Raw genomic sequence first — 13,796 nt, 5'->3', positions numbered from 1 at the left:
CTTGATTAATTCTAATCAGGGCAATATTACCTCAATGCTATCTAGGCTTGAAGTTAAAAAAATTAAACTAGACACATTCATTCTTTAAGATGCAGAGCCTTAACTTGGCCAATGAATGGACACTAAGCATTCAACAATGTTATTAATATACTTTAACCATACTATAAGAATGTAAAAGAATTTAACCTTACTTTAAGCATAGTAAAAGAATGCTTTGAAATCTTTTATGAAATTGTTTCTTCAATGAATGCTCTTGCATATACATACTGAAGCATAAGTCTTTGCATGCTACCCACAGAGAATCTTTCTACACTATTTTCTACACTTGAGTCATCCTAACCCACTGAACAAATTACACTCAAGTCATCTTAATTCATAAGCATTAAACGTCTTAGCATATGTTATAGTTTATATCTAGATGTCCCTCCTCCTAGGCTTTATAAATGCACTCAGAGGTGGGGCTTTTGGAAGGCAATGGGGTTATGGGGTGTTATATCTTACTGGCTGCTATGAGGTGGAACCCGGCTGAAAAAGGCGGGTCACTGTGGATGTGACCTGAAGGGTGTATCTTCTTTCCTGACTCCTCCCTCCCTCTCTGCTTCCATGAAATGAGCAGATTTTCCTCCACCCTAGCCCTCTGTTATGCCATCCTGCCTTGGAGCTGCCGACTATGGACTGAAATGTGAGGCACAATAAACATCTTTAAATTGTGGGTGTCAGGAATTTTGTTCCAGTGAGGACAAAAGCGACTAAGACAGCATATGTATCCTAAATCTCTTCCTAATTTTTGGCACATTTTCTTATGTTATGCAATTAGCGAAGTAGAAAACAGCTGGTTATTTACAACGACTTAACATTTCTCTTGACCTATTGCACTCCAATCCCGAACCTGAACTTTGCTAGTCCAACTTTTGGTGCACTGAGGATGAAGATGATGTTTATTACATTAAAACTTAGCAAAGAATCAGAATAGTGTATATATATATATATATATATACACACACATATATACCAAACCAGAATAGTATATCAGGGTGAATCAAGTCAAGTGAAGCCAAAGATAAACATGCCTTCCTGAAATCTATTTTAAAGATTTTAAAGTAAAATCTTTAACAATATGATGCTATTTATTCTGAGAGAAGAGTTTCATAGCCAATTAGGTTTGCTCAAGGTCAATTTTCTGATCACCCAAGAACCTTTGTTTTGGGTAAGTTGCCACCTGCTGTGGATAAAAATATGTCTACAAGACATGGTGGATCTTCAAAAAGTGTTGACATAAGGACAGAACCGATTTTAAATGTTTGGTAGGGACTTCCCATGAAGTCTTCATTTCTAAACCTCCATTTCATTTTTCTGTAAATGTCAAAGTCACTGTTGAGTAAAATTGGTTCCGTTTCGTGTGTGTAATGAACTCCACTGAAATGTGTCAAACAGCTTTGGCACCTCTCCCCACATAGCGTTTCTCTTGTGCCAATGAATCATTATGGCAACAGCCATCAGATGATGCCTGATTTTTTTGTAAATGTTTGTATTTGTGGATAATATGCCAATCTGCTTGCAAACTGATGCATTTCCAGATGAAGCCATTTCAATAGTATCACTCTCATTCTAAAATCATATTCCACACATTAGATTAATGAAGATAAAAATCAAATGTGTTACAGCACATAAAATGGGGTTTTATATGTAGTTGGGGCTCGAGGAATATTAGTTTTGAAATGCTCACATAGGACAAAACAAACAAATGTGAATCAAAGCATAAAGACAAAGTTCTCGTTCCACATGGGGGGAAAAGTGCAAGTTATTTTATTATGATGGGAAGTATCCAAAGGTGGAGGGACCAGATCCTGGCATGCCATTTATGTCTGAGTTAGAATTTTAGTCTTGCTTAACACTAGCTGGAAAAATAAGGGATCTCAATTTTCTTTATCTATTAATAGTACCTGGATTGTAGGAAATAAATGAATTCATGTGAGTTCTTAGCTTTTACTTGAAGATGTCTACAATTACTTTAACTGCCAAAGGATCTCTCAGTAGATGGTACACACAGGCCATTCTATGACCGTATTGTACCTGTTGGGTGCTTTTTGTTTTGCCTCTTACAATCAAGAAACTTAAACCACTGCTAATCTTCAAACATCAGTAGATGCCCATTTTTGACTTAGCTTGAAACGCTGGAAGTTCGGATGATGGTTCTGTTTCTAGCATGGGGGTCTTGCCGCCTGCACAGGACAGTACTTCTTGGTTTGCCACAGTCTCCACTCTTCCTTCTTGTGTCCCCACAGTGGGGTCTTGTGTTCTGCCGTCCTTTGCCACCTGGCTTTCACTGTGGTTTGCTTAGACCTGCTTGCCTCCTTTCCTTATGCACTTTGCCTGGCTCTTGAAGGTCTCTGAACTCATGAAACTTGTCTTTCCCTGAAAGATTTATTTGAGCAAAGAAAGGGGAAGAAAGAGTATTTTATATTTTTAACTAGCTACTCTGGGTACGAATTTCAAGCATTTCTGTAGCAGACTGTGTGTTTAGGTTACAGAAATGTATGAGAGACTTGGGTTCACATTACTGTCTGCTAATATGTTAGGCTCTCTGGCAGCTACATTAATCCTTTTGGACACACAGCCATTTAAGACAATGAAGCTTAAACAAGACTGGGAGATGTCAAAAGCCACTACCCAATTAGCGTGACTGATTTCAAGATTTCCGTGAATTTGCTCTTCTTTTGATGCTTAGAGAAAAGGCAGGCTGAGAGTATTGGTTGGGAGCTGTGGGACAGCAAGAGACAAGGGATCCTAGTGGGTATGGGGGGATCGAACCTGATTTAACCTTATTAACTTGCAAAAGGCATCACATAATTGGGTTAGCAATTAAGTAGGTGCCAACTTGGTACGTCATAGATGATTTTTAAAAAAACTTTACACTTATATAAACTGTTATGAAGAGTGGAGATGTTTTATATTTTGCTGATATATGTCCAAATCTTTTGTCAATTACTTATTTAAAAATAAATTTTATCAACACTAACTCATACATAATAACACTGCCTAACATTTGCTATATTCTGTTCTTGGATTTACTTTGTGTTAGGCACCACACTAAGCAAACCACAAAGGTATTCTCATTTAATTCTCATGACAGTCTATTGAGCTGGATAATATTCTTTCAATTTCTGAATGAGAAATAGGAGCTTAGAGTGGCCGAAAAATTTGTTCAAGGTCATGCAATGAGTAGACCCTAGTGGAAGCATCAGACTCGGGTGTCCCCTTCCGTACCCACATGAAGGAGGCACAGGCCACGCTGCTGCCCACAAGACAAGCACTCAAAAGAGCTGAGAGCCGAGGATCACCTCTTCAGGACTCCCCTTGAAGATATTTTCAGTACAGGTGTCCAAGAAGGAAAAATAGTTGTCATAAAGCTTATAAGATAATAAGAACAGCAAACAAATGTTTGTTCTGTGCTGGGTAATAAATAAGATAAATGCCCTTCAATCATGTAAGTCTTAGAGTAATCCTTTGAGATAGGGACCATCTTCTTAGCCTATGTTTTAGAGATGAGAAACACAGGCTTAGAGGGACTGGATACTTCGCTTAAGGGTTTATGGCTAGTGAGTGGTAGGAAATGGATAAAACCCCACTAATCTAGAGGCTCCTTCTTAAACATAATATCCACTACCTCATTTGTATTTTGCTCATGGACGCATCCTCTAGGTTTTATTTACACTCATTTCAGACCAAATTTGAACAAATTTATCATTAGGTTTCTAAATCCCCAGCAAATTGAAGAGATGAGGCAAACAGTGCCAGAGGCGGGAGTATCCGCGTGAGTGGGAGTGGGTAACGGGCTGGGAGAGAGCAGCTACAAAAGGCAGAACAAAGAACTGGAGACACAACAGAGTAAGTCAGGGGGAGTAGTGAAGCCCTACCATCCTATGTCAAGATCAGGGGCTGGCATTAAATAATAACACCAGATAGACATTTGTGGAATAAGAGAATGTGTGGGCGAATGCATGCATGCCTGAATGTAAGAATCAGTAAGTGCATGCATTGATGATGATACGACAAATGATTGTAAGAATGAACATATAGTGTCCCATGTTGCAAACACAGCACATGATACACATTCTGGTAACCTTGAGTCATTCACAAAAGGTCTAAGCTCTCCTAAATGTTTGGCTTGAGAAGGAATAGATGTGCCAAAAATTAAGAAACTAAATAAAATGAGGAAAATTAGTACCAGGAGTTGTTAAGAGTGCTATTTAGAACAGTTGGGGTGTTCTTTCTTTCCCCGGGTGGTCTAGGAGAGCCAGTTGCTCTCTGAGCTTTTGTCTGCCAAGTATGAAATTAAGACTGCTGTGGGAATACTCAGGGATGGAATAGCACGGTGGCTAGAAGCAGGCTGGAGCATGAGATGTAGGTGAGTAAGGCTTGACACAATGTATTTCATTTCTTCACCTTTGATCATGAGGGGTTAAGTTGTTTTTTTGTTTTCTTTTTTTATCTTTTTGAGACATGGTCTCACTATGCAGTTCAGGCTAGCCTTGAGCTCACTTTGTAGCCCAGGATGGTCTCGAACTCACAAGGATCCTCCTGCCTCAGCCTCCCGAGTGCTGGGATTACAGGCGTGCGCTACCATGCCCGGTTATGAGGGGTAAAGTTTTGTTTGTTTGTTTTTTTTTTGTTTTTTTTGTTTTTCCTCCGGTACCGGGAACCGAACTCACGACGTTGCGCTTGCCAGGCAGGCGCTTTGCCGCTGAGCTAAATCCCCAGCCCCGAGGGGTAAAGTTTTGATATCTCAGTGGAGCTGTCTAGTGCATAGAATTTTTTTCTCTTCCAAACTCCAAAGAAATTGAGAAATGAAAAACTTTTAGATGTAGATCAAAACATCACCATTATTACTTAGAAAAAGCCAGATTGGAAATGTGGCTGAGTGTAAAAGCCAAACCCACTTGCTGAATAAATCCCAGAATAAGGCAGACTTCCCCATGGGGCAGGAGGTTACACTTTATTTTGCCCTTAAAGAAAAGCTGAAGTGGTTTCTACCTTTGGATTGCAGGCTCTAATTTTGCAGTTCAAAGCCAGAGGGAGTGATTTTCTACTCCCACCCCTGGTCAGATCAGGCATAGAAGTGGAGTCTGAAGAAAGGAGTTGGGAAGGATCTGTTTTAAGCCTCGCTAATTAAGACTGTTGATTAGAGACAACAGTGATCCTGCGAGCCAGTAGATAACTTACCTACCAACAATTCTAGCATTTGAAACTTTGCTTTCTAGAATTGTTTACATCTCTAAAAGAAAAAAAAATATAAATAATTTAAAGATGGAGAGTTTAAAGTTTCCCTAAAAATATCTTTCACTTTAGGTCAATCAATACATTACAGGCAAAATAAATTCTTTTCCATCTCACCTCACATTCCCCCCACACTACATGCACACATAGGCGTGCAAAAAGGGATAACGATCTCGACATTTTCCTGTGGCCCAGACATCTGCTTGCTAGCACTGAAATCTGCCCTGGCTCCCCTCACCCCAAAGGACAGCAGTATTTATGGAGGTATAGGGAAGAAATAATCAGAGCTCCACTTGCTGTGTGGATAGCTTGTTCATTCAGTGTGTTTTATGTAACACTTTATTTGCGGAGCATTCCTAACTTAAATTAGATGCTTCTCAGGGTATCTCGGTGTAATAACTTAGAAGAAATGTAATTTAATAAATAATTTATAACCACTTAAAGGGGCACTGCAACATGCAAAGATTTCTTTTTGATACCAAAATAGAGGGGAGGAAGTGGGGACATCCTAACTAATTCAGGCTCATGTTAACTGACCATCAAATTAAACTCGCACTAGACAGGAAGACAATGTGTTTGAGTGGGATGCTGGGTGTTGTATCAGTTTTGATTGCCTTCATTTAAAAACCTTAATTAGAACCTCTGTTTAGTTCAGTCAAATTGCGCATAAAATATCATGCAAAACATTTTAAAAGAGAATTTTAATTATACCACCAAAGAAATGCCCTTGTTCAATGTTTACTAAACACTTGCCAGAACAAGTTAATTAATACATGTTTAAATAAATGAAAGACGAAGGGAAACAACAGCAAAAAAAAATCACATTCATCTTTTGTCAAATTTTGCTGCAGTTGTCAAAGAAGTTCAATTTCTAATTTAACGACTGCGCTGTCACAGTGTACAAGTGTAATTACAAACAATGGGGCACCAGAACACAATGGAGGCCGGAGCAAAGCTCTTTCCTGCTGGAAGTTGTTCGAAATAATTGCTCATTGTTGCTTGCTGCTCCGCAGTCATCAAATCAAGCACTTTTCAATGTCCTTCATTTATTCATCTACTCTGCGGCATAATGGCAGAATGTTCAGGTCCTGCCTTGTGATAGGTCAGTAATGAAGCTTTTTAATTATTTAAAACTACAGAACTTTTTCTTTAAACAGAAAAATATTATGTGTAGAAAAAGAAAAAATTTGATAATGTTAAGTTTTTGCTCTAATTTTAATGTCACCCACTTTTCTACTTTATCCTTTTAGGCTCCTCACTTGCCCCTTTTATTAACAGAAGCCAGACTACTTGTGCTAGTGAAGACTGATATTGGGAAGCACTTGATGGCCTACCTAAACCCAGATGACACCAGTCTTTCAGAGGTAATGCCCTGTTAGCTCAGCAATGTTATGAAAAGTCAGAACAAAAAATATCCAAAATAGTTTAAAAATCATTTGGAGAAATAAAATGTACATAACCCCTTAATTGTCATCATCATTACTAAGAAAATTAGCCTCATAAACAGCAGCACAAGTGTTTACCTTTTCTCTTTTTAAAGGGCAGACTATTTTTGGAGATCTACTTGCTAAAGAGTCCCATATTTTTTTTCTGCAAATCATTTCAATATTAACAATTTTAATCAGATGTGCTTTTGCGAGAGCAAGTAAGCAAACAGACAAACAAAAGCCTTACATCAGTCCTGTTGTAGTGTGCTCCCACCATTGCTAAAACTGATCACTAAATTTCTGAAACTCACAGATCTGGCTAAAACCTGTTTGAGTATGGAGAATGACTTCAATTTGAGGTTCTTCTCCAACTGAGATAGTTGACTTAGGTTTCTCCTAAGACTCAACTTGTCTGTTATAAATTAAGTATGATACAGTGTTATAGATTTAATGGGTTCCTACAAGATTTATGAGAAAATGTAATCCCCAGGGTGAGGGTATCTGGAAGTGAGTCCCCTAAGAGGTGGTTAAGATGATGAGAATAGAGCCTTTGTGAACAGGGTTAACACCCTAATGACAGACATCCTGAGGAGATCCCTTGCTTCCTTCAGCCATGTGAGAATAAAATGCAAAGACAGTCTATAAACTAGGAAACCAGTCCTCACCAGACAGCAAACCTGCTGGTGCTTTGATCTTGTGCTTCTACTCTCCAGGCCCCTGAGATATAAATTTCTGTGACTTATAAACCACCCACTCTACAGTAATAGCAGCCGAAGCAGACTAAAATATGCACTATGTAAAAATATTTAACACATTGCCACATAAACAGGAAGTAGGTATTATTTAGTATTGCTTTTGATATTATTGTCTAACAAAAGTTGTGTGAAAATAACACACAGCAGCCTTACTATCTTTGAGCCAGTTAATGTTAGTAAAGAGCATTAAGTCAAATTATCATGAGAGGCAGTATATTAGTCTGCTTTTCTGTTTTGGAGGCACAACACCACAATTTAAAGGAGGAGAAGTTTGATTTAGCTTATGGTTTGAGGGGGTTCAGTACATAATCACCTGGCTCCAAGGCAGAACCATCACAGTAGAAGAGTGTGGTGGAGCAAAGCTGCTTAGTTCATAGCAGCTGGGAAGCAGAGTGGGGGAACAGTGCCAGAGAGAAGGGGGTCAAGGACCAGATATAAACTTAAAAATCATGTTCCATGACCCACACAGACATATCTACAAGTGTACTCCACCAACTCCTTGGATTGTTTCCAAACGAATCAAATTAACACAATCAAAGCTAAACCATCACAGGTAGCCTTCTTACAAAAAGCAAAATTAAACTAAAAACTTTCTTCTAAGTATTATTTTTCTTTTAAAAAAAGAGAAAACTTTACACCTAGAAAAAGGTATGATTTGGTACCTAATCATGCCATGGACTTATTAATTCCAGCTGGCAAGGGAAATAGAATTCCTTAATGTATTTCTCCCTACAAAATAAGAATCAGAAGTGCCAGCACATTTGCACATCTACCAATTGTGAAATGAGTCTCCCTGAATATGAAAACTAAGCCAAAATACAACTTAGCCCTATAAGCTACTGTCAAACTCAGCTATAGTTTCACTTGGATCATCGAGGATTATTATTTGATTAGCAATTGTTTAATAGACATCAATGCAGCTCCTCAATATACTAAAAATCTTTTGTAGCATAAACATTTTTTCTGATTAATAAAAACACCAGCACCACACAGCATACACTTTAAAAGCAGGTTTGAAAGTCAAATGCTTCTGAAATTCTGAGCTTAGATGTTATGGCTCTGTTACTAGTGTAGAATTTGTTTCAGATGACTGTAAATAAAAATCAGGTATCCATGGCTATAAATACCCCATTTCACATTTTCTTTAGCCACAGCAAAAATTTTCAATTAATTGAATCACAGTCAACAACAAATAATGCCAGAAGTGCAATACTTCATGCTCCAGGTCATGGGCAACCATTAATTAAGGTGCAAAGGATCAGCAATAAAGACCTCCAATACAGGGTTTTTGTCCCAGAATTTTTTTTGATGGATATGGACTAAAATATATAGAAAATGCAGCTTCAACTATTTGGGAATGAGGAAATTAGGTACAATCTTTATTTTGCTTGACCTGAAATATTTGATAAAGTTTAGAAGTGTTATTTTTGAAAATGAAAATGAAAAGGTTACTTCCATTAGGATTTTTACTTGTATTTTTTCACACTTGACATATAAGTTATTTATAATAAGGTGGCTGATTCCCAGGTAGATATGCTTGTCAATATACAATATACTTCATGGAGTTATTATTCAAAGTTTCTCTATTATTAACTCTCTGCTTCAATGTTCAAAGGGACAATCATACAAGAAGGCTCCTGAATGTTATGAGAAGCATGTGGAATTAATCCCAGTGAGACGAATGGGAAGGAAACTCCAGTTCCCATTTCCAACATGGAGCAAAAATAACCCTTTGTCACAAACTCATAGGACAAGGAAATATAGCATTCCCCTATTTTTTTTGAACCTATCTTCCTGCCTTCAGGATTCACTTTTGAACATGGATTCACTTTTGAACAGAGGGAAAAAAGGAGAAAAGTACATGTGTCTTCTTCTTTAGACCTATTCTCCTTGCCTTTGGTTTCAGTTTATGCATGGTACATGGTGGGTACATGGTGGCCAGGAGGTGATGAAGGCAGGGAAGAGGTGATGTTTGCTGTGAAAATACATCAGTTTTTCAGGGTTCAGTGAAGGTATCCATGGCCTTGAGTTCACTGTGGCTTCGTGGAGCAGGATGGAGCTTGGAAACAATCAGGTTTTAGGCATGAATGAGAATTTCAGCATGGCTGACTTAAGATTCTCTCTTTGGGTTTCCAAGTGGTTGCTGCTTTTTCTTGCCTTAATCTGGCTCCCAAACATGATGTATGCTTTGTTCATCCTCCTTCATACAATACCATTTCTTCATCCCTGGAGAGAAGGCTGGATGAGGTCATAAGAACGGCCTTGCTCCCCATAGAGCTGGTGCCCTGGAGAGCATGCTGAGCAGAGCTCTAATTCATCTGTATTGGGAAGTAGAGGTTCTCCTTCTGTGGATCCTATGATCCTCCTCTTGTGTCTTTTCCTCAAATTCTGGCTTGACAGGAATTCACCTATAGGGCTTGAGGCTTCTGCAATGTGCTGGTGTGTTGTTCCAGGAGCTGCAGTGGCTTCTGGGTCAGTGGTGTGTGGGAGAGTTCAGGCTGCTGACAATCCTCTTCTCCAATGCCCATTGGAACATTCTGCTTTGCAGTCCCTCTGCCTACCTTTGGGTAAGGAGGTTAACGTGGGCTACCTTTTGTTGATCCAGCAATTATTGTTTGGGATGACCAGACTGAAGCTGAGTAGAGCTCTTGAACAGCAGAACTGCCAGGCCACGTGCTCATTGTCCTTGTCATCCTGGAATTTTCCTTAGTATGGAGGCCAGAAGGGACTCAGAAGCCCCCTATGATTGGTGCTATTGACAGGTGATTTGTGAGTGTCAGAGAAGGATAAGGGGTTTCTTTTCCTGGCACAGCACGGGTTGGCTGGAGCATCATGGCCTGTGGTGCTGGCTCATACAGCCCCCAGAGGACCAAGGAGTGTAGGGTGGAAGAAGAACCAGAAGGACAGGTTGCCACTGATAAAGGTGGTGGGAAGAAGGTGATAGGAGCTGTTTGGGGCCCTGCACTGATGACTTTGCTTCAGCTAACCAGCCTGAAGAGATCTCCGACTTGTGCCTCCTACCAAGGAGGCCCGCCTCTGCCTTGGCTTTGGTGTAAAGCCTCCATTCTGAAATCATACCTGAATTCTGAACCCTGGAAGACCTGCTTAGCCATTTCCTACCTGGTAGCAATAGCAGTGAATCGAGTCTTCTCAAGCCTTTGAGTTAGAATACTGCTTTGTAATCCAGGGATGGATGTCTGCTTTGTTCGCCTTTTGGGTAAATATTCTTGAGTCCAAAGCTTCTTGCGTTGTTATTCTCCCAATGAGCTTCTAGACCTCAGTCAACTCTGCCTGAAGTGTGAAAAACCAACCTCGGTTGTAAAACTTAGTTATTCTAGTGTATGTATTCTATTGATACAAGGCAGGGCATCCGTTTGACTCAAACCAAAACAGTCCTCTCATTGGAGTTCTCTCGGGAGAGAGCTGTTTGAAGTGCTGCTCAAATACATAGCAGGAAGAGGCATCTGGATTCCACATAGACTGCTGGCCCTGCAGGCAGCTCATGGAAGTACAGGGCTCTCAGGTCCCCACAGTGCCCACTTTTCTCTTCAATACTCTCCCAGTTTAATGCTTCATCAATTATTTAAGACACCGAAGTATTCAGAGCAAGCCAGAAGAAGTTCAAGTTAGAATATAAATGCTACCAGGAGCTTTGCACCTCTCATGACATTTTTCCCAGTATAGCTTTGATTCCCAGCACTCTAATTTTTACATATGGAAACACTTTGCTCTCCATTCATATATTCTTGTTTCTTCATGATCACAAATGCCCACATTACTGAAAAGATGAGTGTCTGTCCTTATACATGTCCTTTGCACACTTTCCTCAGATTCTCCTCAAGCTGTCTATTTTATCAGCAAGTCAGTTGGATGATGTCAGTGGAGGGACATGAGAGGAAAACTTATGTTGATGAATTATTCTCAAGATCAAACCACGGATGAAACCAAATGATATTGCATCCTGGACAGAGGATAATCAATCTAATGCAACTAAAAGTGTGACCTGCGAAAAATAAAAAAAACAGAAAAATGGGTCCGTGTCGTTTATGTTTTGAAGGGAAGGAAAGTTAAGTGGTTAAGCTTACCTGGTCTCCCCCCTCCACCATTTATTTATTTAAAGTGACAGATAAAGTTGTGTGCCTTTCTTGTGTGACACATGATGCTCTGAAGTATGGGATAATATATAAGGTATGACAAAAAACTATGATGATTATTTAAATGAAAAAAACATTACAGAAAAAAGGCACATTGCCATTACTCCCCCTCAGAATACTTCCTCTTGTTTTGAACACAGTTACCTCTGCGCTTGCCATTTACTGAAGCAGCTTACATTTACATTTATGCTTCAGACACATTTATCCCACTGTTCTTGCCACTTTTTGAAAGAGTTTACAGTTTGTGTTTGCTGCAATTTCCGTCAAATAAAAACATTATGGTGTGTCCTCGTCTACCTCCACCCATCATATGACTTCTGGCTGTTCCCCAAAGTCAAACTGACCAGGAAAGGTGAATATTTTGACTTGATTCAGGACATCAAGGCAGCCACAAGAGCACAACTGAAGACACTCATGAAATAGGACTTCTAGAACTGCTTCAGAAGGTGGCAAGAATGGTGGATAATTGTGTTTGACCACGGGGAGCATGATGAGGGTGATTAACGGCCATGCATCTTTTACTGTAATAATTTATTTTAACTATGCACTATAGCTTTTGATCACACCATATATGCTATGGAGTGGCTAAGTCATTTTTGTGCTGAAAGAGATTTTTATTTTTAGAAGAAATACTTTCCATTTTTTATATCAAGGGAACACTGATTCAGTGAATTCCCACTGAGGGGATGGAGATGGTGTTAAAGATCTTTCTGAAGCAGTTAAAGCCACCAAGTATAAAATTTGTAAACGCTGACGTATCTTATTTAGAAACCCTCCATCACCTGCCATGAGACCAGCAGAAATTGTTTGCAAGAGGGAACCCACAATCGCTCATAATATCTGTATGTTCGGCAATGTAATTTTGTGGGCGCATGACATTTTGCGTGTAAGAGTCTCCTGGCATGTGAATATTTCTTCATGTTGCTTTATGGTGGCTGAATTCAAACAAGAAGAATTCTTAGGAAAAGATCATTACAACTTGTTAGCCTCCAATTTATCATCCACCTCTACAAGATTTAATGGTAGTGTTAACCTGGGGTCTCAAGAATAATTATAGTCTAAACCAAGCCAAGCCCTTAAAGGAAAGAGATGAAAAGAACTACATAAAGGGAAGGCTGTCATGAAACAGCAATTGCATAAGGAAGGGACTTTCATCGTGTTGAGTAAGTGCTTTATTATGGGATTCTTTTTTAAATTAAGGTACCTAGCAAGTTGGATGAAAATAAAATATGTATGATTAGCAGGAAATATCCTGGCCCAGAATAGTTGGAAATGAGTAGGAAAAGGATAGAGAGGTATCCCCCCCCCCAAGTCATTACTGGCTTTAGTTCACAGAAAAGTTATTTCAAATACTTGCTTTGAAATACTGCTTTGAGGTCTGCTTTTAATTTGAACAGTTAAATATCGTATTCATGCCAATGAATCCTTTTCCGTGTTTTAATATCATTAGGAAGAAAGCTTTCTTGGCCAGAGTGAATAATGTAATTGCTTAAAAGAAGAAATATATAACACACATATCTAATAAAAGGCTTTAAAACAATTTCCTTATGTTGGCTAGGCACCTTAGTTTATATGATAGGCTTTTAGTTTTTAAAACCAAATTACATTAAACCATATGGAAGAAATCCCTAGAATAAGATTTCAGCAAATAAATAATCTCACAGCTCTTTGGTGTTGAGCTTTTGCAGGTCGTATCTGTCTTGAGTTGCAGAGCAATTTTATAGGGACCTTTTATTTTGCTAATACAATTAGAGTAAGCCACACTCCATATAAACCTGAAAAATGGCCAAGAACAAGATAGGGGTCATCATAAAACGTTGGTTGTAAAACTGATAACATGAGGGCTTTTGAAATTTGTTATTTTTCATACCGACAGGAAAATACTTGTTTCCACTTAAAATGAAAAAAAATTTATCCCCCAACAGAGTGCTGTGGGTGGGTCTGATGCTTGTAGCCCAATAGAAATCACTTTGGCTTTTTATCTATTTGATGAACGATTGTGGTTTCAGTTGTCTGATGAGATACCAAGACACAGCATCCTTTGTCCAAGGTCATTTGATCAGTATGAGTGGACCCTACGCCACCGGCTAGAAACAGGTTCTGGCTACGAGAGCAGAGTTTGTAGTTAGCCAGATAAAGGTTGAAATTTTTACTTTACTTGTGGATCTCTGTGTATATATATA

At 39.0% G+C, this 13,796-nt stretch overlaps 1 protein-coding gene across 3 annotated transcripts in view; it reads right to left on the bottom strand.

Moving 5' to 3' along the window:
* The window catches only part of Cdh6 (cadherin 6, type 2, K-cadherin (fetal kidney)), a 129,540-nt gene that overhangs the window by 60,949 nt on the left and 54,795 nt on the right, over positions 1 to 13,796 (bottom strand). The window contains exon 1 of one of the 3 annotated variants that reach the window (XM_013515004.1): positions 10,580 to 11,418. The exons of the other annotated variants lie outside the window; for them this stretch is intronic. The gene's annotated coding sequence lies outside the window, so the exon portion shown is untranslated. Of the gene's footprint in view, positions 1 to 10,579; positions 11,419 to 13,796 lie in introns of those variants that run through there. 3 annotated transcript variants of the gene reach the window in all.

The sequence above is a fragment of the Chinchilla lanigera genome, unplaced genomic scaffold (genome assembly GCF_000276665.1).
Source record: "Chinchilla lanigera isolate Chin_1 unplaced genomic scaffold, ChiLan1.0 scaffold00025, whole genome shotgun sequence".
Classification (NCBI taxonomy): domain Eukaryota; kingdom Metazoa; phylum Chordata; class Mammalia; order Rodentia; family Chinchillidae; genus Chinchilla; species Chinchilla lanigera.
Note: the sequence above shows the minus strand (reverse complement) of the source record. Positions and strands in the feature narration are given on the sequence as shown.